This window comes from Schistocerca americana, chromosome 3 (genome assembly GCF_021461395.2).
Source record: "Schistocerca americana isolate TAMUIC-IGC-003095 chromosome 3, iqSchAmer2.1, whole genome shotgun sequence".
Lineage (NCBI taxonomy): Eukaryota > Metazoa > Arthropoda > Insecta > Orthoptera > Acrididae > Schistocerca > Schistocerca americana.
This window is the reverse complement of record NC_060121.1, coordinates 703,738,741-703,764,754: the sequence shown is the minus strand read 5'-3', so window position 1 is coordinate 703,764,754 and position 26,014 is coordinate 703,738,741. Positions and strand designations below refer to the sequence as shown.

Here is a 26,014-nt window from a genome sequence, read left to right as displayed (position 1 = left end):
TCCAGTTGAAACATTAATCGAACTAGTCACGAAAATATTTAATTCGGTTATTTCCGCATAAGCATGTCGTGCTAGGCCTTATAGTTGCTCACATCTATTATCTCTCAAAAGTTGCAGTTCATTTAACTGAATATATGAAAGGTATGGACTTGAAATAAAGGTATAACGTTTGCGTTAACTTTGGATTATTATTGGGCCTCAAATATACAAAAGTTTACGTAATCCACATCGATTACAGTCACAGGATGGTGGTAATTAAACATTCGCTACTTGAGCCAGTGTAGACAGAATACTACACTAGTAGCCATTAAAACTGCTACACCATGAAGATGTGCTACAGACGCGAAATTTAACCGACAGGAAGAAGATGCTGTGGTATGCAAATTATTAGCTTTTCAGAGCATTCAGACAAGGTTGGCGCCAATGGCGACACCTACAACGTGCTGACATGAGGAAAGTTTCAAACCGATTTCTCATACGCAAACAGCAGTTGACCGGCGTTGCCTGGTGAAACGCTGTTGTGATGCCTCGTGTATGGAGGAGAAATGCGTACCATCACGTTTCCGACTTTGATAAAGGTCGGATTGCGTTTTATCGTATCCCGACATTGCTCCTCGCGTTGGTCGAGATCCAATGACTGTTAGCAGAATATGGAGTCGGTGGGTTCAGGAGGGTAACACACAACGCCGTGCTGTATCCCAACGGCCTCGTATCACTAGCCGTCAAGATGACAGGCATCTTATCCGTATGGCTGTAACGCATCGTGCAGCCATGTCTCGATCCCTAAGTCAACAGATGGGGACGTTTGCAAGACAACAACCATCTGCACGAACAGTTCGACGACGTTTGCAGCAGCATGAACTTTCAGTTCGGAGAACGTGGCTGCGGTTACCCTTGACACAGCATCACAGACAGTAGCGCCTGCGATGGTGTACTCAACGACGAACCTGGGTGCACGAATGGCAAAACGTCATTTTTTTGGGTGAATCCAGGTTCTGTTTACAGCATCATGATGGTTGCATCCGTGTTTGGCGACATCGCGGTGAACGCACATTGGAAACGTGTATTCGTCAGCGCCATACTGGTCTATCACCCGGCGTTTTGGCGTGATGGTATGGGGTGCCACTGGTTACGCGTCTCGGTCACTCTTGCTCGCATTGATAGCACTTTGAACAGTGGACGTTACATTTCAGATGTGTTACGACCCGTGGCTCTACCCTTCATTCGATCTCTGCGAAACCCTACATTTCAGCTGGATAATGCACGACCGTATGTTGCAGGTCCTGTACGGGCCTTTCTGGTTACAGAAAATGTTCGACTGCTGCGCTGGCCAGCACATTCTCCAGATCTCTCACCAATTGAAAACGTCTGGTCAGTGTTGGCCGAGCAACTGGCTCGTCACAATACGCCAGTCACTACTCTTAATGAACTGTGGTATCGTGTTGAAGCTGCATGGGCAGCTGTACCTGTACACGCCATCCAAGCTCTGTTTGACTCAATGCCCACGCGTATCAAAGCCGTTGTTACGGCTTGAGGTGGTTGTTCTGGGTACTGATTTCTCAGGATCTATGCACCCAAATTGCGTGAAAATGTAATCACATGTCAGTTCTAGTATAACATATTTGTCCAATGAATACCCATTTATCATATGCATTTCTTCTTGGTGTAGCAATTTTAATGGCCAGTAGTGTATTTACAATATGGGTATCCAACTTTATAGGAATGATGACCAGACTGTGCGCTGCAGGATTTACCTGTTAGTGCCATGACTTGCCGCCAGAAGCTGTTACTGGTAGGGCTACGTAGGGCTGAAACACAAACATCAGTATGCATTATAGTTGCACGCAGTCAACATGGGTCTGGACGAGACGAGCAGAGCTTTACTCGTATGGCTGTTTTATTAAAATGACATTAATAGTGCTGCTGTTATTCGCGAGTCTCGACGCACTAAAGGAATACGAAGAGGTCAACTTTCTCCACTGGGAATGAAGACTGATTCAGATGTTCGAATTAACTGACGATTTATGAATTGCTCTGGGAGGGTCCGACGGCCAATGGCACCATAAATTGTTGAATAAATTACCATGGCTGAGAATGTTGGACACAATGTGCGATCTTCAAGCAGTGCACCAGCTGTGTCACGACATCTGAACATTCCATGGTCCACCGTTCAAAACGTTCTGCGGGCAGTTCTGAAATGGTATCTCTAGTGCGACTACAGACTGTCGTGGATGCAGATGATCACCACACTGAACGACTATTGTAACCTGGGACGTAAACACGATACGTAATTAACAAACGTCACCCTCTCGTGTGGAAATTAAACTGTGGTTTTTCCCGTTGTGTATTCGCTATTTCTCTTTTGCATCTTCTTACGAAAGTTTCCACAAAGTTTCAGTGTCCCACGATAACTCGTTTTTTATGGTGGCCCTCCCATTTGGAGAAAGTTTAATCATAATCATTCTGTACATGTGCCGTCTTTAGTACAGCAACACAAACATCAGTTCTTCAACGTACATTGGCAAATCACGTATGACACAAACAACCTATTTTGTGAAAAAAAACTGATTTGCTAAGCACTATCGTTAGGTAACTGCACTTCATAAACAGTATGGAAACTGATCCACTGAGTGGTATTCGCAAGGCAGTCTGCTACAATATTCAACATTAGATCCAGATAACTCTCAACAATAGCACATGACTCATCCCACAATTAGTATTGCAAAAATGCCACCTGTTGTCAATAGTCTCCGCGCGAGAGAGTTTTGTCTTAATAAAATATCTCACACATATAAATCATTGCTGCTTTCAGATATCCATTTATAAGTGTGTATATAGCTCTCTCTTTCTTCCTCGGCATGCATAAATGGAGCCACTTATCTATACCACAGCCACGAACGGGATAGGAACTTGCAAGGCATGGCTAACGACTGTGCACCTAAGCACCTCATTGGCTACGCCACTCACGCGCCAAACAACCTGATCGGATACACTACCGTAGCAGACGATGTAACGAAAGTCGATCAGTGGCTTCAGAGATAAGAGCAAAGACTGCTTGCGGATAATCGACATAGAATAAATTGAATCTATGGAAGTTGGTAAATATGCAAATATAACGGAAAACCTTCAAACCTTTCTTTTATGTCAGTCATTGCTTCTTCTATATATAGATTTAACAGTAGGGGCGTTATTCTATATCCCTCTCTTACACTCTTCTTAATCCGAGCACTTTGTTCTTGGCGTTCCTGTCTTACAGTTCCGTCTTGGGTCTTGTGCATATTGTATATCACCCACTTTCAATTTCCCTATAGCTTACCCTTATTTCCATAAGAATTTTGAACATCTTGGACTATTTTACGATTTCGAACCCTTTTCTCTGTCAATAGATCCAATGAATGTGTCTTGATTTCCCTTGAGTCTTGGTTTCCTTATCTACTGGAACGATCCGCCGATATTTTTGTTTTGTACGGCAACTGATTGAATGGTCGAAGAAAGACTGAGTTGTCCAGGAAATAACAGTTGAAGCTTCCCTTGAAGTGGGTTCGTTGTCGGTGATCACATCAGTATGACTCTCAGACCATTTTTTAACGTCGAAAGCGTTCTGCGTGTTAATTGGTAAACAAGTCAACGATATTAATAATGTAGTTGACCAAGATATTCTATGTCGATAAAGAACATGTGAGGGTAGTCACAGAAATCAACACATCTACTCACACTTTAAATTATTTTGAACTTTTAAATTTATCGTGTGATACTTTAAAAATAAAGCTACATCACTTAATTGGCTGACAGTTGGCTCTGAGCACTATGGGACTCAACTTCTGAGGTCATCGGTCCCCTATAACTTAGAACTACTTAAACCTAACTAACCTAAAGACATCACACACATCCATGCCCGAGGCAGGATTCGAACCTGCGACCGTAGCGGTCGCGCGGTTCCAGACTGTAGCGCCTAGAACCGCTCGGCCACTCCGGCCGGCAGGCTGACAGTTAAGTTCAACTTTATTCTACTCGTTGCCTAATAATAATAAATTCGTTCACGGACATGAACAATTCACGTACAGGTATTACTTCAATTGGTACTCAATAACTGAATAGTTTTCTATGGTTCCATTAAGAATAAGCAGTAATAGATACTTTTTCAACAAAAATAATCACAATGATTAAAGAAAGTGAAACGAAGATATTAACTGATGTATCTTACAGCATCAGTGACGATATCACACATTCTGGTGACAAACTTTAAAATTTTGTCATTTGCAGGAGTTCAGTTACTTGCAGCGTAGTTGAATTTGTCAGAATGTGTCATTTTGCTTCGTTGCCATAGTCCAACTTATCACGTCTGAACCTCGGTCTTTTTTAAAATTTCTGACTCCAAGATTCTCAAATTCTCACTGGTCCAGCGTTAGTGGCTCTCCGGTTGAGAGCGATTGTGCTGCAAAATATGTTTAGTGTACTAGAACAACTAATTAAGTATGCGAAAATCATATCAATACCAACACCATCCCATTAGCAAAACAGTTCTGACGAGTTGCTTATTTCGTTTACGTATTGATTCATTCTGTGGTGTCACCGCCACACACCACACTTGCTAGGTGGTAGCTTTAAATCGGCCGCGGTCCATTAGTACATGTCGGACCCGCGTGTCGCCACTGTGTGATCGCAGACCGAGCGCCAACACAAGGCAGGTCTCGAGATACGGACTAGCACTCGCCCCAGTTGTACGGACGACGTTGCTAGCGACTAAACTGACGAAGCCTCGCTCCTTTGCCGAGCAGATAGTTAGAATAGTCTTCAGCTAAGTCAATGGCTACGACCTAGCAAGGCCCCATTAGTAACATTGCATGTATCTAAAGAGTCTCACTTGTATCGCCACAATCTCCAGATGTACCAAAAAGGATGGATTAAAGTTAAGTATTACAGAAGCTACGTACTTTTCTTTATAGCAATCATTACGTATCCTGTTTCAGACCTCATGCACCCTCTTTGGCTTAGTTCGTGCCTGTCGGCTTCCTCTCACTGTGTCTAGGCTGTCTTGCCTAGACACAACACATTCCTTTCACTTGTCGGTAAAGAAACAAATTTGCTGAGAATTTCGCTTGCAATGAACAGTAGATAAAATACACGTTGCACCGCCATATATTGTCATTATAATGTGGCAAGTCTCCCACTCAGCAGCTCCTTCCACAGGTGGTTTCTGATGGTTGTTCCTATAAACGGAAACTTGGACTTTAATTAATGACTAAACCATGGGCTAAACAAAAAATGAAAGAGGAATTTTCACTGTATATTACGCATACTTGTTGTGAAGGTTGTTTTCGTACAGTGTACAGAAAACTCGTCCTGCATACACCTGCAGGCTAAAATGTTACTAACGTTTTGTTGAGCAGTTTACAAGGCTTGAAATTTAAATTTCTAATGTGAGTATTTATTAAATTTAGGAACACACAATTTACACCCGTAACGCAAGATGTATAATCCCGTATCACGAAATTTTTATTCCATCGTGCAAACGTCCTAGACACATTAAAAAGGAAATATTTATGAAATTAGTTTCAATAATTTTTCAGTCTGTAGGGAAGCAGCATACTCACGCCTTATAAAATTCACATCAGTCTTTCCATTGTGTGCCAGCCAGTCCGCTATAACTAGATCTGACGTCATAAATGTTGCGCAATACTTTAAAAATCAAGTAAATAACCTGAAACGTTTCTACCATGCTAGGAGTAATACTAAACCAATGTGTTGAATATCAGTACCCATTTTCGAAATTTGGACGTTTTTCTGTAAAAATCATTGGCGCAACAGAAAAGAGCTAGAAACTTAAAAATTTATATTTAGATTCCTTTTTCATAATAATTTAGTAGAAACAGTATTATGGATCTCACAAATTAAAATTTTAGTTGAAATTCATGATTTTCTGGTTTTTGTCTTAGAAATTAAGGAAGCAAGATAGATTAAGTAGGCGAATAAATAAGGCTAGGATGTTAAATTTAAGTAGAAGGGAGATCTGCTATAATCATAAAGATGTGAGAAGTTTCAACTGAATATCTATAAAACTATAGCGATAGCATATCTCCAAAGGGCAAGTTCAGAGCTCGTCTACTGCATGTACTGTGATTTAATTAATTCTCTCGCCAAAAATATTTGACTTAGCCACGTCAAACTTTTATTACGATTACTTACCTGTGTGCTGATTGCACATTTAAATTGAGAGCTTCATCGGCCATCAGCAAAGGAAGCAATGATTTATTCGATAACTTAAAGTGGTGCATTACTAGCCCAGCAGCTAGTCGGGAGAGGGGATTTGATCAGGCGTTCCCTTAGCCGTCCGCACCGCGGCTTTATATGTAAGAACGCTGCGCGAGAGAAGAAGGCCCCAGTTCTCTCCAGATGCTGATTAGCGCACCACCTGTGCCGGGAGTCGCGTCGCGTCGGTATCATTGCTATAAACAGCCTCGGATGCCGTAATGAGTTACTCGAGATACAAGTAACCATGAAATCGTTTTCGAGTGAAGTGTTAATTCAGGGATGACTTTAATGATCTATCTTCAGTTTGCGTATGTCGTATTTTCACGTGCCGCTGCAGGACAGACATTCTACCATTATTTAGCGTGGCGTTTGATGAACATTATCATCAAATTATGACGAGCATTCACTTAAACATTTAATTTGAACAGTTATAGTTGCAACTGCGCATTAGACTCTGAACTGTTCTGGTAGTTGGATTGTGTGGATTCTTTTTGGTCTGTGATTTTCAGAATATAGTGAACATTTTAGAGAAAATGGTTTTTCTATTATGAATCCCAGACAATCTCAATTCCTCAGAGCTATAAGCTGTAGCTATAAATGTATTTCTCAGATGAAGTGGGCACTAGGAATTCTAATTACAGGCTTCACGTTTTGCTAATCACTTTCTGGTTGCCAATATTGTAGTTAGAGAGCCAGTGTTGAGAATGGCAAACAACAGCATTAAATAAATAAATACAAAACATTTCACTCAATAATTCCACTTGCCGCCCCACAAATCAAAGTAAAAATCAGACATTTTAGGCATACAGTAATTTTTAAGTGGTTGGGTTATTTATTTAAAATATAATATTTTCGTCAAGGCACAGTAAAACTTGATCGCCAGTCATATTGGCTGAATATGAGTATTTCAGCTATGGTATTGAAAGGTAATTATTTAACTGACTGAGAATATCGGCAAAATTTAGTGTACTAACAACATTTGTTTTCCCAAACAAAACATAAATTATACTAAAAAAGTTATAGATTGAATACCCGAAACAACTAATAGGTGATTTAATGCTCCGATGGGTGGATCCTGGTTGGCAAAGACGATGTAACTAGGTGATCAGTGAGTGAAGTACTCTAGCCCTAAAAATGTGGATAACGCAAGCTGAATTGATCTGACGCTGAGCAGACTTTGATCGATCAAATCCACTGAAGTTACTCTACATAGGTGCATCTGAGAGCAAGTGGTGATCGAGATCTGTACGCCCTGATAATGCCAGAGTGGCAGTACGTTACCCTGTTTACTTTGTGTGGCGATGTGACTTGCACCTGGCGAGATGGGTGCTGCGGAGGAGATGAGATATGGAGGCAGCACCTGTGAATCGATCGCAGCCACGAAAGAAATGCAAAAATCACAGTCTAGTGATCAGGCAGACGGGCCGAAATTTACTCTCTACCAGAGCCGTGAAATCACGGTAGATTTCAGTGTGTGACACATCCGTTCACTGGTTGCACCAAGGACTAATTTGGCTCACTTATACGACAGAGCACACAAGGAAACCAGATATCAAGGCTGGTAAACCAAAAACGAATAAGTATGTCCTCGGAACAAGTGGTACGAGTCGTTTGAAGTCATACTGCCGATACAGTAAGAACTCCACCACAGACTCCACAGTCTAAACTACTCGCAAGTGAATCAGTCTCAGGACAGGTCACAAGTACCAACCACACATGCCAGAGCTTCAACCAGAAGTCCCGCACCAGTCCCTCACCCCAGTGCTTTGCACCTCTTCAGAAAAAAATTCCGTTTTCCCACAAAGTGCATGAACTACACTGCCTTCACGCCGTCTTGAGCCAATCACAAGGCTCTAGAGGCACTAATCTCCCCTCCCACATGACAGCACAAACTCATGTCGAATCAGACCAAGAGTAAGAAATCGGAGTCTCTGAAAAAAAAGAAATTGTCAATTACTGGTTTTTTGAAGTTTTCACAGAGGGGGAAGAAATGAGTTTCTCCAAAATCATGTCCCTTCCCACAGCAACAAGCAAACAGATACAATCTCAAAGATCTTTATCTAAATCACCTGTGCCTTGGAGTTTGTTAGTCCCAGCTATGAAGAGTAATAAATGAGGTGTAATCTCCAAACGTTTCTCACATGCCAGAGTGCTCTTATACAACAGAGGAGCTGAGGGAACTGGTTCTCTGGCCTACTTGCACTATCAGCGAACACAAAAACATGTGAATCTTTATTACGCGGGATCTGCACACAGTGCCCGGCTTATGACTCCACTGGAGAGACTTGTTCCTTTAGACTGTCTGTGCCCAGGCTTCTGCTGGCGTCGCTGCAGGTATCACGGCATTGTTCTGCTGGAGCCCTGTCTTGATGAGGGGCTGCTCTGTCTGCCCTGTATGGCTTTGGGCCTGTCCAGCAAGATTTAATAAGGGATGGGCTTGCCGCCAGTTGCTTTCAGCTCCCAACAAGCTGTTTCTATGAGCTGAGAATCATAAAAATACTTCCTGCTTTTAGCACCCTACCAGGTTCCATCAATGTCTGTTCAGGATGTGAAATATGGATGAGAGAGTAACTTGTTCTCTCTCAGTATATTAGTCAGTGAATTTGATGGTTGTTTATTAATTCCAAATCCAGCGACTGTGGTGTGTGTACTGTAAGACCTTCGTTACACACACCATCAGATTATTTGACTTGTCGCTCTAATGAAGTAGGCGAGTGTTAGCAATATGTCTCGTGGTCTTATCGTGGCGTATTTAGCTTCTGCCGTTAGGTCAGACGATAGAAATGCCACTTGCACGCTTAGAGTCGCAGATTGAAGGTGACCGACTTTAAACAGAACTTGATTAATTTTCAAACACATTTATTAAAATAATAACAAGCATAAAAATAACTTAACTTGGTTCTGGAGGCTATTTACAATAGACAATCTGAAGTTCCTTTGGTCTTGGTACGTTAATCTTATTCTCACATATCTCTGATACTTGACAAAGTGTCTATACATTTATCTTCATGGCTATGTACAGGAATATGCTAATCTTATTAGGCGCAGACTGAAACTTGACTATAGACTAATGCAGACTAATGCAGACTGACTAATCGGAGGTCTGTACACTCGTTATAATACCTCGCGCATTCATGTATCACTGTGCGAGTGTGATCCGCGAGGAGAAAAGGTTCTACGTTAGCAGCAATCTCATGGGCTGCGTTACATATTAGTACAGGAATCGACGGAAGCAGAATTTGGTCCGTCTCTAAGACAGCGCCATCTCATAGTGCGGAGATGGACGAGCGCTGCGCCTGCGCTGTTGTGCTCAGCGGGGCGCGCTCTAGTGGAAAAGTTGTGTATATGCTGACTACGCGGAACTATGTACACAACAGCGACTATGGCTGTGTTGTATCAGATACATGGTTGCCCTCAGGTAGCTGCGATTATCAAAAGCGTGAGGAAATCCGAACCATTTGATATTACAGAGTGTGTATTTAAACTGGGGACCTACAACCGACAGAGAGGCTTCATCCCGCCATAGACCTCAGTGGTTCACAACCTCTTAGCAGGCCACAGCAGTCCACTCACCCCACCCCCGCCCCTCACCGAACCCAGGGTTATTGTGCAGTTCACCTCCAGTGCACTCCCACCCCCCCCCCCCTCCCGTCCCCGGAAGCGTCTCATACCAGACGAGTGTAACTCCTAACGTTTGAGGAATTATGGTGTGCGCGTACGTGGAGACAGTGTTTGTGCAGCAATGGCCGACATAGTGTAACTGAGGTGGAATAAGGGTTACCAGCCCCCATTCGCCGAGGCAGATGGAAAACCGCTTTAAAAACCATCCACAGGCGGGCCGGCACACCAGACCTCGATATTAATCCGCAGGGAGGATTCGTGCCGGGGTCCGGCACGTCTTCCCGCTCGGGAAGCAGCGCGGTAGACCGCACGTCTAGCTGGGCGGGCCGCTGTTATTACAGTAGTAACGAGAAAATGCACTTGCGAGACTGTAATACACACAGTTATGGGCAAGGAAAGGCTAGTCTGAAATCACAGACGATGAAGTAGTGCGTGATGGAGTACTACTGGACAACAAAACGGTTGCCAATTTACCCGTTCTCCAACACTTCAGATGTCTATTTATTCCTCAGTGTGAGTCGCATGGAACTGTCGTATGTTATTCCCAATGGCGCTAGACCTAGACGTCGACGAGACATTAAACCTTAGTCATCCTTCTTTTCTTCCAACAACGACACAAACAACGAAATCTGGAGTTGTCCGCTGTGTCACTGTATAGCGCAGGCAGGCCGATTGCAGTCAACGCTTTAGCGACTATCACGGATGCTGTGATCAGCGTAGATACAGGTCGGAGGCAGATGTGTCCTCAAACACAACAGTTAGGCACTCGGCACGGGATGGACGTCCATGTGGCTATTGCTGGCTCAGGAGGTTGTGCTTTCTGCGTAGTGACAGTCGACACTGGGCGTGCGTCCCGCCTGACCACCCACCAGGAGACGGCGTCGGATCTTCGCAGACGGATCTGAACCTGTTGTGGCCCTCCAGTGTCGGCAAAGTACTGTGCTGTGCATTGTATATACGTAGAATAGCGTCGGCCATTCTCTGCTGGGGCCACTTTACATCGTCTGGCACCTTCTCGACACTGTATGTGACCGTCCTCTGTCCTCTGACTTCCCGCGCTCATCGCAGTCGTGGCTTCCCCTCTGCACGATCCGAAGTGTCAACGTACAACAAATCAATTTGCTAGAGATTGATAAATCTCCATTGCTCCATCTTCCCCTCATGATCATATGGCACCTTTGACGTCAGCTAGGTAAACTAGCACACGATTTTCCGTTTGAAATTCTTCATTTAATTGTCTTGGCGTAGCATTGATATTTCTGATCACAAAAGAGATGACAGCTAAGACTACGTGTACGTCAGCTCTCTGCAATCACAGTTACTTAATACAACAACAACGTGATATACATCCTACTCAAAAGGGTCATTCCGTGTTATCCAGAGAAGAATCGGAGCTATATACCTAACTTGAGCACCTGACTGTAGCCACTCGCAATCTAAGAGTGGTAGGGTAAGGATGCCTAATTCCGCGATATTTTTCAATTTCAGTTGAGCAATGTTCGTAAATGAAGAAAGGTGATCCAAATTACAACTCAGAAAGACGGACTGAAAGTTCTAGAATATTTTTTATTCTACTGCATATTGTTAAATTTTACAAATATAATGAAAAAGTGTGTAAATAGTTCTGTGACAATAGGTCCTAAATGATTAACAAGGTTCCTAAATCCTTGATAAAATTATTCTAATGCCGTGTTCCTTGAAACCAAAAACAATGAACATAAAATGCTCAAAACCACCACTTATTGACATCACATTGTGATCCACTACATTGTGATAATATTTCTGCCTAAATGGAAAAATCCACACAATAATACTTCTCTTAAAACAACATATACCTTACACAAGAAAAACAAGAAAAAGATGAACAAAAATTAAAAATCAAAGCAAGTAAATCAATTACTAAACCCAATACAGGAAGAGAAATCAGAAGTTGTCTTTTCGTTCGAACAAAAGCATTAAACTGCTCATACTGGACACAGATACAAACTCCTTTGTCATCATCCCCTGAATCCTCACTTTTGTCATGGTACCACTGAAGGCAAAAGCGACACTGTATGCACTCTGTTCTATGGCGATTTTGTATATCATATTTATAATCCAAATTTCACACTGAACGTGTAGTTCTGTCGAGTTTTCTTTCTTTTTCTTTTTTCCTGAGACTGAAGAGGTTAGTAGAGCCTCTGGTGGATTTGCATCTCTGTTAAAAGCGTGTATCCCGGCCTTCTTGAAAGCAGATTTTGTTCAAGGACAGGATTTCTCATAGCATGCATTGAAGAGTAATGAAAATCATGTCTGCTTGAGGCCTTTCCAGGACTGAGAATCGAGTTCAGCTTTCAAATGACATTTTAGTGATTCGCAGACATCGCGATTGCAGCAAGTGTCTTGTATGCGCCGGAAAGGTAAGTAAAATGTTGCCATTTTCTTCATTTATTTGCAGTGCTTCTGGAGACAAATACTAATGACAACACTGTGACTACAGTGAAACCCAACACTCTGCTCCATCCTCTATTAAAAGAGTGCTAGGGCTGCTGTGTTCGAGGAATTCCCTCTGGGGCGCTCATAATGGGAGGAGAGAAATAGAATAGGTTAATAATGTGTTGAGTTCCCTGGTGGATTGCTTGACATAATATTTCACACGAAAGAAGGTGCCTAGGTTCGAATACCGGTTCGCCACTGAGCTGTAATTGGTCAGCTCAGTGAATACTCCCTCCGTGCGTACTCCCTCAACAATACCAGCTCTTAGGCTACTTTGAAAGTAGTTCACAAGTTAATTCGGCATCTGGCGAATGATGCTTTTATGTAGAGAGTAGTCGCAACGCTAGAAGACTGTAGCAAAATATAGAAAGTCCAGAGAATCATCGCTTGGTACAGGGATACACAGTTCACCCTCAACATCATCAAATGCAACTTATTGTAGGTAAATAGACGGAAAGGCTCATTATTATGGTATTACACGAGTGCCAGTTGATCACTGGAGGCAACGAAATAAATTAAATATTTCGGACTATGTGTACAGAATGATTCAAAGTAGAACGAAGAACACACAGAACTAATCCCAGATGAGGCAGACGTCGGACTGAGTTTCATTGGAATGATATTCAAGACGTGTAGTCCACCAGCGAAGGACACTCGATCGATACTTAAATATCGCTTGGCCGTCTGGGACCCGAACCAGATAGAAAACAGAGAAGACCCAAAGAAGAGTAGCGCATTTCGTCACAGGTTCGTTCAGTAAACCAAAGCGTCACAGAGATACTCAAACAACTTCGGCGGCATCAGTAGAGTCGTTCGTCATCACGGTGTGGTTCACTGTCAAAATTCCGAGAGCGTACGTTTCTAGAAGACGAAATGAATATACTGCCGCTCCTCCAGCATATCTTTCGAAAAAAGTGTGAAGTAAAAATTGTGCGACTCAAGCTCACTCGGATGCCATCCAACAATCGTTCTTCCTCCGAACCATCAGCGACATTACAGACCCATGTAAACAACGTCGATTTGCAGCAGGATTTTGGTACTCATGTTGGGTTCAAACATTATGAATTATCTCGAAGAAAACGATTTATTGACAAATAGCCTACACGGATTAAGAAGTTGTGATACACAAATAGCTCTTTATTCTCCCGAAGTAATGAGGAATGGCAAACTGATGCCACATTTTTAGATTTCCAGAAGGCTTTTGTCACCATTCCTCACAAGTGACGTCAATCAAATTGTGTGCTTTACGGAGTATCGTCTCAGTTGTGCGACTGGATTCGTGAGTTGCAGTCAGAAAAGTCACAGTTCGTAGTAATTGACGGAAAGTACTGGAATGAAATAGAAGCAATATTTGGCGTTCCCCAAGGAAATGTTATAGGTCCTCTGCTGTTCCTGACCTACATAAATGACGAGACAATCTGAGCAGTCCTCTTAGGTTGTTTGCAGACGATGCTGCCATTTACCGTCTTGTAAAGTCATCAGATGATCAAACCCAATTGCAAAATGATTAGACAAGATATCTGGTTGGATTGTTTAAGGGGGGAGGGAGGGGCAGGGGGAGGAAGTGGGGGCTAGACTTAGCCATCGGTCCCACAAGATATCTGTATGGTGCGAAACGTGGCACTGAAAATTCTGAAACCATCCACATGAGCACTAAAAGGAATCCGCTAAATTTCAGTTACACGATGAATAACACGTACGGCTTTAATTCAGCTAAATACTCATGGATTACAGTTACGTGTGACTTAAACTGGAACTATCACATACGTAACGTTGTGGGGAAAGCGAACCAGAGACTGCGATTTATTGGCAGAACACTTAGCAGATGCAACAGGTCTGCTAAAGAGACAACCTACACCAAGCTTGAATGAAATTTTCGCTCTGCAGCGGAGTGTGCGCTGATATTAAACTTCCTGGCAGATTAAAACTGTGTGCCGGACCGAGACTCGAACTCGAGACCTTTTTGCCTTTCGTGGGTAGGTGCTCTACCATCTGAGCTACCCAAGCACGACTCACGCCCCGTCCTCACAGCTTTACTTCCGCCAGTACCTCGTCTCCTACTTTTCAAACTTAACAGAAGCTCTTCTGCGAACCTTGCAGAACTAGCACTCCTGGAAGAAAGCTTGTCCGTCCTCTTCCAGAATACTGCTGCATGGTATGGGTGCACATCAGATAGGACTGATGGACGACTCTAAAACGTTCAAAGAAGGGCATCTCGTTTTGTATCATCGTGTAACAGGGATGAGAGTGCGACGGATATGACAAACGAATTGGGATGGTAATTATTAAAATAGAGGCGTTTTTCATTGTGGCAGGATCTTCTCATGAATTTTCAATCACCAGCTTTCTCATTTAAATGACAAAATATTTTGTTGACACCCACATGTATAGGGACAAATGATCGTCGTTATAAAATAAGACATATCAGAACTCGCACGGATAGATTTACCTGTTCGCTTTTCCCGCGCGCTTTTCGAGGGTGGAGCGGTAGAGTAATAGCTTGAACGTGGCTCTATGAACCCTCTGCCAGGCACTTAATTGTGAAATGCAGAGTACAGTAATCAGTTATCATATTGATGTAGATGAATAGAGTAGAGGGGAAAGGGGCGAGAGGGGGCAACTGACTGCTACACGAAGTATCCTTTGCCACACACCATAAGCTGGCTTGCGAAATGTAGAACTAGATGCAGTGGGAGATGTAGAGATCGTCTGCGAATCACACGAAGTCTCCAGCTGTATGTAATCGCAGCAATGATCCTGCCGACGGAGGCGGGGCAGGGGACGCTTAACAAGAGACGGAGGCGCCTGATAACCGGACGCCGGTCACGTGACTCGCGGTCTGCGAGCGACGCGGCGGCCGCGGCCGCAGTCCGGCTCCCACGGCAGTCCGCAGATCGCCTCGCGACGGCAGCCAGCGCCTCGCCTCGCTTCTGCACACACCGTTCGCAGTCTCTGCGCCGCCCCACCCCAGCAATCCAGCGCCGTAAGTCGCAGCACGCGTACTTGCCGTCCGCTGCCACAACCTGTTCGTTCCGAGTCGCTGGGCGACCTTGACACACTGTCCCTCTGCGGCCGCTCTGTAGTGGGCGGTTCTGGCACAAACCTCGCCAGCCTTGGCAGACATCCGCGAGCCACTGTAAACAGCGCACGTGACAGATGCGGGGAATTTGATGCTGAGCGCATGTTGGCTCTTGCTGCTGTCATTGTTAAGAGACCCATTCAGTTGATTCTCTGAGAGTTTCTGGTTGTTCTCAAGTGTGGTTCTCAGACACCATGCTCTGCAAGCCACCTTGCGGTGTATGTGTTGTACCACTGTCACCTCCTCTCTTTATGCTCCAGCCATGAATGGTCTTCACGAAGGAAGACTGTTAGTAACACACTTCATGGTCTATTCGCGAGATGTATGTAGGAGGACGTACTCTATTGCTTGATCCATCTAGCATTACACGCTGCTTGAATTTTAACAGTAAAGCACATGGCGGCGCACAAGACCTCTCTTGCAGCGCCTGCCACTTGAGTGGGAAGGACATCTCTGAAACATTCCAGTGTTTACCAAATGAGCCTGTGACGAAACGCGCTATTGCTCTTTGGTTCTTCTTTATTCTTCTATCGACCCTACCTGCTAAGTGTTCACGTTGAGCCGGCCGGAGTGGCCGAGCGGTTCTAGGCACTACAGTCTGGAACCGCACGACCGCTACGGTCACAGGTTCGAATCCTGCTTCGGGCATGGATGTGTGTGATGTCCTTAGGTTAGTTAGGTTTAAGTAGTTCTAAGTTCTAGGGGGCTGATGACCTCAGAAGTCCCATAGTGCTCAGAGCCATTTGAACCATTTGTTCACGTTGAAGAGCATAACTCAGGTAACGGTCGAATGAGAGTTTTGTAAGTTACCTCCTTCGTGGATGGACTATACTTCCTGAGGATTCTTTAAATGACACTGACATCTGTCTTTCCTACATTAGTTTAATGGAGAAGTTCTAATTGAGATCTCTTCATGCTCACGCTCATAGATATTGATTGAATTCAACTATTTCCAGTGATTCTTCGACAAACATGTAATTCACTAATAATGGGGCTCTGTGTCTATTTATGCGTAAAAACATTCTGTTTGTCAATTTTGAGGGCCAACAGTCGCCAAGCGTGGATCCACTGCAGGTCTTCCTGCATTTCTCCTCAGTTCTCTAGCGTTCTGTATATTCAACCAAATCATCCGCTAACAATAGCATAGAGCCTTCTACGTTGTCCACTGGGTCACTTACATACAGCGCGATCCAAAAGCCCTTAACATTTGAAAATTCACTTCCGGAATGTGGGGAGGTAAAACTTCGCACACGTGCGTGAAATGGCATGGCGTTTTATTGAAAACAAAAACGAGTGTAAAAACCAGTCAACACATGGTGGTGGACAGCAACACGTTACTGACACCACATACACCGATATGTTACAGAATCGCACCAGGAACTCACGAGGTATCTTGATCACCAAGTTTATTTCTAAACTGTGAGAACTTTACTTTCTTCAAGAAATTTATAATTTTCCCCTGATGTTTCTTGCAAACTCACCATAACTGCAATAGGAAACGAAAGATATATAACATTAAAATCGCTAAAACGTGATAGGTGATATGTTTTTATCGTTGTCACACTAAGATTGAACCCACAAAAAACCACAAACTTCAGCCTAATTTTTAAAAAAAATGTTTTTCATCGTTGGCCTTCGTTACTTTCTAAAGAGTAGTACATTACCTTGACTATAACGTGCCTTACGATAAAGAAATAATAAAAAAACTTAAAATTTATATCAGATATTTTTAGTGCTAGTAGTAAATGACTGACTTTTGAAGGCAATACAACCAAATTACTAAAAACATACAATATTTTGTGAAAGTGGTCCGATTTTTAATGGGAGTTTCCGTTTGTCAACGCATTAATTAAAAGGAGAGAGCGATTATGGTTTAAATGGTGATCAGTATACACGTCCATAGCTCTCCATTACTGACTGTTTGAAGTCATTTAGTGTCTGTTTTCAAATGGCTCTTTTGCGTAAGTTGCCATTCGAGAGGTCAGAAAACAGAAGGCCGATGAAAACGATCCGATCCACTGCAGTGTAAAGAAGATCTGGATATTATGGAGCACATGTGACACACGGTTTGTTGGAATACTGTGCTATGAGAGTGCTGAGTTTTTGTCACACTTATAAAGCAGGTTCCTCAGCAGTCGTCTGTAATCATTGGTAAACGAGTTGATGGCATCTAGTAGCTCCCCAAGCCATACTGGTTGCCATTCATGTCGACAGCTGTTATTCGACAATACAGACTGAGGCATGGTGTTGACCTCAGTAGTGCGTGTTCAAATGTATGCGAACTCCTAAGGGACCAAACTGCTGAGGTAATCGGTCCCTAGACTTGCACACTACTTAAACTAACTCATACTTAGTACAACACACACACCCATGCCCGAGGGAGGACTCGAACCTCCGGCGGGAGGGGCCGCGCAATCAGTGGCATGGCGCCTCTAACCACGCGGCCACTCCGCGCGGCCGCCTCCGCAGTAACTTACGATAATGCAACCACATTTTAATTCAAGATAAGTACGATCACATACCGCTATTTTGTCACTTTTTGTTCTTCTCAGATGTCTGTCCCTGACCGTACACTGAGTGATTACCAAAACCACATCCTTTTATGAGCGCAGTACCTCATCCATTATAGAGGGATACTGACTCAGTTTTTCAGGCAAAAAAATCGAAAGTTGAAGAATACACAAAATGGGAAACAAACATCGTTGCTATGGTTTCGATAACAGGTGACGGCGTGTTATTTATTACAGTATGAAATAATGTTTTTATACTATGTGCGCTGACGTAGTGAGAAATGAACGAACAGTGTAGCACAAGTATTTTATATTATTAAACAATAGCTTCGCAGAGCCACACTGTACACTAGTGATAAATTGACTGAGGTTTCTCGGTTTTAATCAAAACGTCTACCTGTTCCGTCATTGTCAATTTATACCTGTAAGAATATGACTACTTCTGTATATCAATTTTTCTCTTGTTCTTAAATTGTAACACTGTGACATCTCCAATATCCCTGTAAAAGTGATCCATGCATGAATGTAACAACACAATTATATAGTAATAGTAGCAATGTTGTTGAATAATAATTGTCCACGGACCGATAAATTCGCTCAGTTACTTGAAACACACTGACTTGCCCAACCCATGCAATTTCGTAACGTTGTAAACAAACCAGCTGCAAGCACGTGTACACCAGCTGTCAGATTCGAATACCGTGTTGGCTGCGGTTCTCGTCCAGCCATAGCACAGTTCACTTACGATGGGTTCGCGTGCACGCCTTATAATGGCGGTTCGTAAATTTGCTCACTTCATAAAGTCACTTATTTATTGCGCGAAAAAAGAGACTCCCTGAAACACGGCAAATGCACTTATTAAATGATAGTAGGTTTGACTATCGTTTTACTACATAGTAGAAAAACTGCAGGGAGTGATGTGGAGCAATCATTACATTTATACATAAGCATTGGGCAATGACAGTGTTGTCGTAGATGGACAAATTACAATATTACGACTGGAACAACATTTTACTTTAGAAAGAAAACAGGTAATACTTTACTTTTTCAATTGACAGCCTGAAATTTTTGTAGCTCTGGTCCACCTTATCTCGTTGCAGGATTCTGAGATAGTGTGGCGACGATGTGGGAAGATTCTCCATCGAAAATAATGTCCCCACATCTGTTTTACTTCTGTTGTAGGTAATAATAGAACTCCTCTGCTGTTGTTGCTATCATCGTGAGCTTGATATCGTGGAATTTCAGTTTCATTCTATGCACGGCACTGACGTATTTACGGAGTTACTTTCCTCTATAAATTTCCCACTCCGTGGCACATGTGAAACAGTCCAATGATCGATTCAATGATTGATACGACACAGTTCAAAGCCCATTCACATCAAAGCTCAGTCCTCGGAAAGGTCAAATCCAATGTCGTGCGAACGAACCGTTTCACCAGTGACCCACCCATTTGCATTCACTGCAAACGCGAAAACTATCTTAGTTGATTCACGCATAAAAGCAGTGCCCCAGTTCACAGTTTACTCAGTATTAATCACACTCCTTCTGTTGTTCACACGATACAGTGCACACATTGATACAAATATTTTATCCGTTTACTAGCCAAACAGTCACATCAGCGATCAGTGTTGTCCTCGTTACCAAACAATCACTCGACTGTTTAGTTTCGGTAGTCGATAAAGGTTCTCTTTTAGTAAATGTATATACAAGTACATTGAAACATATATATTCAGATGTATTATTTGAATCTATTGACATATACAACTAAATATATAGTTAACAAAAGGCAATAATAAACGAATAAATATACACTGACAAAAAAATTACAACACCAAGAAATAATTAATGCAGAGTAATGAAATTTCGGAACTATATTTGTCTAGGTAACAAATTTAAGTGATTAACGTTGCAAGACAATGGGTTAATGTATGCACGAGATAAGCCGTTGCAAATGTGAAATGCTGGTACACTAATAACCGGTGTAACCGCCCGAACGTTGAATTCAAGCATGCAAACGTTCATGCATTGTGTTGCACATGTGCCGGGTATCAGTTTGTGGGGATGGAATTCCACGCCTGTTGCACATATTGGATCAATACAGGGGCGGTTAATGTTAGTTGTAGATAACGTTGAAGTTGTCCGCTAGTGTCCCGCGCATGCTCGTAATCGAGTAGGCCAAGTCAACATATCAACATTCCGGAGAGCATGTTGGGTTACAACGGCGGTATGTGGGCGAACGGTATCTTGTTGGAAAACCCCTCCCGGACTGCTATCCATGAATGGGAACTGCCGACTCACCAGATTGACATACAAATTTGCAGTCAGGGTGCAAGGGATAACTACAAGAGTACTCCTGATGGCATACGAGATCGCACCGCAGGCTATACCTCCAGGTGTCCCTCAATAGCATCTAGCACGCCGACTAGTTAGTTGCAGGCACTCAACTGTCCCGCTTGTAACCAACACATAGCTATCACTGGCACCGAGGCAGAACCCACTGTCATCAGAAAATACAAGAGAGCTCCACTATGGCCTCCAATGTGCTCTCACTTGACACCACTTAAGGCGCAAATGGCGGTGAGTCAGTGGTATGCACACTACAGTGCGTCTGGCTCGGATCTGTCCTTGAAGAAACCGATTTCTAACAGTTCTGGCACCGAGGCAGAACCCTCTGTCATCAGAAAATACAAGAGAGCTCCACTTTGGCCTCCAATGTGCTCTCACTTGCCACCACTTAAGGCGCAAATGGTGGTGAGTCAGTGGAATGCACACTACAGTGCGTCTGGCTCGGATCTGTCCTTGAAGAAACCGATTTCTAGCAGTTCGCTCTGTCACTGTCGTGCCAACTGCTGCTCATATTGCTGCTGCAGATGCAATACGATGGGCCAGAGCCATACACCCAACGCGATGTTCTTCACTCTTGGTAGTGCCACGTGGCCTTCCGCAGCCCGGTCTTTTTGTGACCGTACATTCTGGTGACCACCGCTGCCAGCCGTCATGTACTGTGGATACATTCCCGCCAAGTCTTTCAACAATATCGCAGAAGGAACATCCAGCTTCTCGTGGACTTATTACACGACCACGTTCAAACTCAGTGAGTTGATAATGGTGTCGTTGTCGCCCTAAAGACTTTCTTGACTAACATCAACTCACCACGTCCAATCTCAAAGGTAACGAACGCTCATGACCTTTACAGCGTGTGTTTAAAGCAAACCTTATTTGCATCCTCATAGTGGAGCTACTAGAATCACTCTCATGCGCTTGGTACAAAATCTGAACAAACATCATGTTTCACATGCAGAAACACGTCTATCAACTTTCGTGTATGTCGCACAACTTTTTCTTGACGTTGCGATTTCTACCGTCATTGTATTTATATAGCCTCCAAAAGCTATACGATTACAGCTGACAAATAGTTCACACAGAAAGAAACTAGAAGTTTGAACAAATGAAATTTCAACATTGAAGACTCCATTGTAGATCGAGACTGGTTATTACTGTATATAGAATGTGACTGACTCTGAAATGAACGAATTCAAAAAATATACATCTGCTACGTCTAAGTTCTTTGACCACAGCCCACATGTTTGTATGTAAACATGGTGTATTTCACGAGTGCACATCGTAATAGTTAAATATGCAGCTAAACTTGGTAAAACTGAAATATGGACGCGAGAATGATAAAAACTGTGTAACTAAGTGGCAAAACTGTCACCACAGCATAACTATAATAATGGTGCCTCATCTTTATGTAAGTACAGATATACACTCCTGGAAATTGAAATAAGAACACCGTGAATTCATTGTCCCAGGAAGGGGAAACTTTATTGACACATTCCTGGGGTCAGATACATCACATGATCACACTGACAGAACCACAGGCACATAGACACAGGCAACAGAGCATGCACAATGTCGGCACTAGTACAGTGTATATCCACCTTTCGCAGCAATGCAGGCTGCTATTCTCCCATGAAGACGATCGTAGAGACGCTGGATGTAGTCCTGTGGAACGGCTTGCCTTGCCATTTCCACCTGGCGCCTCAGTTGGACCAGCGTTCGTGCTGGACGTGCAGACCGCGTGAGACGACGCTTCATCCAGTCCCAAACATGCTCAATGGGGGACAGATCCGGAGATCTTGCTGGCCAGGGTAGTTGACGTACACCTTCTAGAGCACGTTGGGTGGCACGGGATACATGCGGACGTGCATTGTCCTGTTGGAACAACAAGTTCCCTTGCCGGTCTAGGAATGGTAGAACGATGGGTTCGATGACGGTTTGGATGTACCGTGCACTATTCAGTGTCCCCTCGACGATCACCAGTGGTGTACGGCCAGTGTAGGAGATCGCTCCCCACACCATGATGCCGGGTGTTGGCCCTGTGTGCCTCGGTCGTATGCAGTCCTGATTGTGGCGCTCACCTGCACGGCGCCAAACACGCATACGACCATCATTCGCATCAAGGCAGAAGCGACTCTCATCGCTGAAGACGACACGTCTCCATTCGTCCCTCCATTCACGCCTGTCGCGACACCACTGGAGGCAGGCTGCACGATGTTGGGGCGTGAGCGGAAGACGGCCTAACGGTGTGCGGGACCGTAGCCCAGCTTCATGGAGACGGTTGCGAATGGTCCTCACCGATACCCCAAGAGCAACAGTGTCCCTAATTTGCTGGGAAGTGGCGGTGCGGTCCCCTACGGCACTGTGTAGGTTCCTACGGTCTTGGCGTGCATCCGTGTGTCGCTGCGGTCCGGTCCCAGGTCGACGGGCACGTGCACCTTCCGCCGACCACTGGCGACAACATCGATGTACTGTGGAGACCTCACGCCCCACGTGTTGAGCAATTCGGCGGTACGTCCACCCGGCCTCCCGCATGCCCACTATACGCCCTCGCTCAAAGTCCGTCAACTGCACATACGGTTCACGTCCACGCTGTTGCGGCATGCTACCAATGTTAAAGACTGCGATGGAGCTCGGTATGCCACTGCAAACTGGCTGACACTGACGGCGGCGGTGCACAAATGCTGCGCAGCTAGCGCCATTCGACGGCCAACACCGCGGTTCCTTGTGTGTCCGCTGTGCCGTACGTGTGATCATTGCTTGTACAGCCCTCTCGCAGTGTCCGGAGCAAGTATGGTGGGTCTGACACACCGGTGTCAATGTGTTCTTTTTTCCATTTCCAGGAGTGTATTTTCGTCAAATGCTGCCTTTCCACTTACAATTGTCCAACTTGTATCTGTTTAGTCACCAGCAAATAATTTTTTTGTATTTATACAGTGATCTCCAACAGTATAAACATGTACATGAATGTATAAACACCTGAGGATGGGCGCCAGCCGGAAACTGGTCGTGTGACAAATAAATAACCTTTTATTGTGACTGGTAGCGGATATTTTTCTACATCCTATAAGCTTCCGATTTGAAGTACTATAGAAGAATGCTGAAGTTTCAATGAGTAGATCGAATCCCTAATGAGGAAGCACTAAATTGAAATGTTGGGTGAGAGGAGGGTGGGGGGTGGGGGGGGGGGGGAGGGGGAGTTCATGCGACGTGGAAAGGAGACATACGGAGATATCAAGGAGTCGTCAGTTTGTAATTGTCCGGAGTATAAGGGAGGAAAGCTGTAGGTGGAGGCCAAGGCTTCCATACACTAAGCAGTTTCACTATCATATATGTTTTCAGTGGTTATGCAGGAGTGAAGAGACTTTCATGGAGAGCTGCATCAAATCAATGTTTGGAATGAATACCACAACAATAACAATAACAAGACTAGGAAAGGAACCAATGAACTCATTGTTTTATAATCTTGAACGGTTATCGCAAATTAAGAAAGACAAAGATTTTCAACAGCGCAGCCAAACCGAAACCGAACTGGTATTTTGTCAACGCTGTCAGAAGTAAAGAAAACAAGAAGGTTAAATATTGGAAGGTTATAGTCTAGTCAACATCACTGTTACTGAATCACTACCTCTCACTGTTTGAGAATGGGGAAATAAATACGTCACAGTTCTGTTGACTGAATCGTTCCGGCGTTAGACTGAAATAATTAAGACAAACCACACAAAACTTATTGTATGTGGACTGGTCGGTTGTGACATGAACCGAAGTCTCAGAAACAGGCGTCCTATGGGTTCACGCACTACGCCACCTTATTCGGTCAGGAACCCGAAACACCTGTGTACACCGATACCGCCGTGTCGACTTGTAATCTAGTTACCGACCCAAAGAGCGTGTAAACAGATAACGTGCTGGGAACGCGGTCGTTCACCGAAGAGAGTCCACCAACTTTTATTTCGTTAATGACAACAGTTTTTCTTCCTATCTCTTTTTTTATTGTAAACTGACTTTTAGGTACATGCCCTGCGCGAAATTCAACGAGAAAAACATTCGCTCTGTTGTCAACCACTTTTCTGTGTAAAGCGAATTGCAACAATATGACCAATTAGAAGTTACGACAGCACTGATTATTTTCAAATTCTTTTCAAATCCACAAATAGTATGAACTATGTGAGTGTTCGCAAGATTACCGTTACAGAATATTAATTAAATTCTAAAATAGCAAACAATATATTACTTTCGTTATTCGTCCATGTACATGAAATGTAAAGGCTAATAATGGTTTTCTACTGTATTTATCACTGTAATATCTCACAATGTCATCGGTTTCGACCGATTCTCGACTACATTCATATCATAACAAATAAATCAGCACACTTAAACGCTTTATTTGTATGAACGATAACTTTTGTTGCCTCATAATAACAGTTAATAACAGTACCCCGCACAGTCCGTCGTTTCATAGCACATCTCTCCTAAACAGACTTTTTTTTCTGAATCGCGAATGCAGTCGTACGTCTGACAGATCGAATGATCTAATACACTAATTTTTCAGTACTGAGAAAAAGTGGAGGCAAGCTGATAACCATTTTCACGTAAATAGCAACAGTTGAGTATATGTGGTTTCTGGCTACCTATTTCAGAGCTATGTCCATTGACACTCATACCATGTGTAACTGTGTATGGCATGTGATTATTGTTATATACTTACAAGGATGAAGTGTCCATACACATCTGTGCACTTGGAAATTAGCAAGCGCTCTAAATTGGCAATTAGCACTTAAAGGGGGACTTTTATAATAAACATACACTATTTAAAAATGCATCCAATCAACCATTTTGAAGAAACGGCAATGAAATTTTATACCAAGCTTTATTTGAAATTGACACATTTATTGTTAAGTTTCTTCAGTTAAACATATTTGACTTTTTTACGAAATTTAAAAAATTTATTTTCAAAATTAATGTATGTACCTTTTTCCCGAAACTATTAAAGAGATTTCTGCAAAATTTTCCTTGTTTCATCTCCTTGCATATAGTAAGCTTCTTACATGACGTTTTTTGAATGCATAGAATAAGAGAATCTCTTGGAGGTTTCTTGAATTCATCAGATAAGAGAATTTTAATAATTTTTATCGTAAGTGTGTAATAATACTATAAAATTCATGCAAAATTCCAAGCTCTTAGCCCCATATCTCAGCATGAGATAATATTTATTGGGTTTATACAAATAAGTGTACATAATTTCAGAATTCCAGCCTTCATAGAGTCTGAAAAAAACGTACATAAACTTCAAAAAACGTAATTTTCGCGAAATGCAATTTAAAGTTCAACCTAAAGTTTTTTCTTATCTCACCTATTCCGAAGCCCGAGATTTGTGCTCAGAATCCTCCTCTTTCCCTTCAAGGCATCTCTTCTGCTTTCTTGCTTTTTGCCTTCTTTCCTTTACCAGACCTTCAATTGACTTTTCAGCTGCAGAGAGGCGCCGTAAATCTACTTTTCCCGAAATATCTTGAGTCAAATTTCCTATCTTAAGGCCTATTCTGTCTAATACCTTCATTCTCACAACGTACCCATCGTTAAAAGAACTGCATCACAATCGAACACTTGAGTGAATCTCCACCAGTAACACAAGGCAAAGCAAGAATTGCTTCTTCATAAACAAACAGGTGGTTTGTTATTGTTCCTAAGATACAGAACAGAGTCAAAACTGACCTATAAGACCCAAGAGTATATATCA

At 43.2% G+C, this 26,014-nt stretch overlaps 2 protein-coding genes across 3 annotated transcripts in view; one reads left to right on the top strand and one right to left on the bottom strand.

The window, feature by feature from the left end:
- LOC124605307 overlaps positions 1–26,014 on the bottom strand; it is a 925,143-nt gene that overhangs the window by 795,887 nt on the left and 103,242 nt on the right. The gene's annotated exons all lie outside the window — the stretch shown is intronic.
- LOC124605306 (allantoinase) overlaps positions 15,231–26,014 on the top strand; it is a 235,407-nt gene continuing 224,623 nt past the window's right edge. The window contains exon 1 of one of the 2 annotated variants that reach the window (XM_047136888.1): positions 15,231–15,331. The gene's annotated coding sequence lies outside the window, so the exon portion shown is untranslated. The remainder of the gene's footprint in view (positions 15,332–26,014) is intronic. The other variant, XM_047136887.1, reaches the window with a different exon arrangement.